Here is a 2,357-nt window from a genome sequence, read left to right as displayed (position 1 = left end):
ACGGAGTTCTGCTCCCCTGCGCCTACTCCACTTCCTCCGCCGCCCTGCGCCACTCCGGCCGGCCGTGCCTCGCCGGCGCCGGACGCAACCCCCACCCCGTGGCTGGCCTGGGCCAGGGCCCAGTCGGGCTGGCGCCCGCGCGCCCGTGCCTGTTGTGGCCAGGGCCACTTACCACTGGGCCAGTGCCCCCTGGCCCTATGACATATGGGGCCCACCCCTAGAACGTAAAAAAAGAGAATTAAAAATAATATTAATAAAATAAATAAATAAATAATAATTAAATTAATTAATTAATTAATTAAGTTAATTAATCCTATTTAATTAATCTAATTAACTAGTTAGTTTAATTAAATAGCAATTAGATTAGTTAAACCCTAATTAGACTAAACAGTCAATGACGAACGGGACCCACATGTCAGTTGACCAGTTAACTCCCCTGTTGACTGCTGATGTCATGCTGACGTCAGCGTGCACTATTCTGGATAATGTTGGATTTAAATAAATAATTAAAATCAAAAAATGATTAAATCTTTAGAAAATCATATAAAATAAACCGTAGCTCAGATGAAAATACTTTCTACATGAAAGTTGCTCAGAACGACGAGACGAATCCGGATACGCAGCCCGTTCGCCCGCCACACATCCGTAGCATAGCAAACCGTTAACATTTCACCTCCGGTTCATCTGTCCAAAAACGCGAAACACCGGGGATACTTTCCCGGATGTTTCCCCTTTCGCCGGTATCACCTATCCCTACGTTAGGTCACCCCTAGCACAACATATCGCCGCGTCTTGCTTTGTGTTACATTTGATTGCTCTGTTATTTATTGTGTTCCCCCTCCGTTACTTCTTTCAGGTAGACTCCGAGACCGCTGCCGATGTTCGTGTGTTCGACTACATCGAAGACGACCCCTCCTACTTGCCAGAACAACCAGGAAAGCCCCCCCTTGATCACCAGATATCGCCTATTCTTCTCTATACTGCTTTCATTAGAGTAGTGTAGCATGTTACTACTTTCCGTTAATCCTATCCTGATGCATAGCCTGTCATTGTTGCTACAGTTGTTACCCTTACCTGCTATCCTACTGCTTAGTATAGGATGCTAGTGTTCCATCAGTGGCCCTACACTCTTGTCCGTCTGCCATGCTATACTACTGGGCCGTGATCACTTCGGGAGGTGATCACGGGTATATACTATATACCTTATATACTTGATACATGTGGTGACTAAAGTCGGGTCGGCTTGTTGAGTACCCGCAAGTGATTCTGATGAGGGGGCTGAAAGGACAGGTGGCTCCATCCCGGTAGAGGTGGGCCTGGGTTCCTGACGGCCCCAGGCTGTTACTTTATGGCGGAGCGACAGGGCAGGTTGAGACCACCTAGGAGAGAGGTGGGCCTGGCCCTGGTCGGCGTTCGCGGATACTTAACACGCTTAACGAGATCTTGGTATTTGATCTGAGTCTGGCCATTTGGTCTATACGCACTAACCAACTACGCGGGAACAGTTATGGGCACTCGACGTCGTGGTATCAGCCGAAGCTCTTTTTGATGTCAGCGACTGAGTGGCGCGCGCCGCATTGGACCGTAAGCTCGCGCTTGTATTAAGGGGGCTAGGTCTGCTTCCGGCCGCGTACGCAACGTGCAGGTGTGCAATGGGCGATGGGCCCAGACCCCTGCGTGCATAGGGTTTAGACCGGCGTGCTGACCTCTCTGTTGAGCCTAGGTGGGGCTGCGACGTGTTGATCTTACGAGGCCGGGCATGACCCAGGAAAGTGTGTCCGGCCAAATGGGATCGAGCGTGTTGGGTTATGTGGTGCACCCCTGCAGGGAAGTTTATCTATTCGAATAGCCGTGTCCCTCGGTAAAAGGACGACCCGGAGTTGTACCTTGACCTTATGACAACTAGAACTGGATACTTAATAAAACACACCCTTCCAAGTGCCAGATACAACCCGGTGATCGCTCTCTAACAGGGCGACAAGGAGGGGATCGCCGGGTAGGATTATGCTATACGATGCTACTTGGTGAACTTACCATCTACTCTCTCCTACATGCTGCAAGATGGAGGTGGCCAGAAGCGTAGTCTTCGACATGATTAGCTACCCCCCTCTTATTCTGGCATTCTACAGTTCAGTCCACCGATTTGGCCCTTTACACATATACCCATGCATATGTAGTGTAGCTCCTTGCTTGCGAGTACTTTGGATGAGTACTCACGGTTGCTTTTCTCCCTCTTTTCCCCTTTCTATACCTGGTTGTCGCAACCAGATGCTGGAGTCCAGGAGCTAGAGATCCCGAGGATGATTCTACATGGAGTTCGGCTTCGAGGAGTAGTTAGGAGGTCCCAGGCAGGAGGC

This window comes from Triticum aestivum, chromosome 3D (genome assembly GCF_018294505.1).
Source record: "Triticum aestivum cultivar Chinese Spring chromosome 3D, IWGSC CS RefSeq v2.1, whole genome shotgun sequence".
Classification (NCBI taxonomy): domain Eukaryota; kingdom Viridiplantae; phylum Streptophyta; class Magnoliopsida; order Poales; family Poaceae; genus Triticum; species Triticum aestivum.
This window is presented reverse-complemented; position numbering follows the sequence as displayed.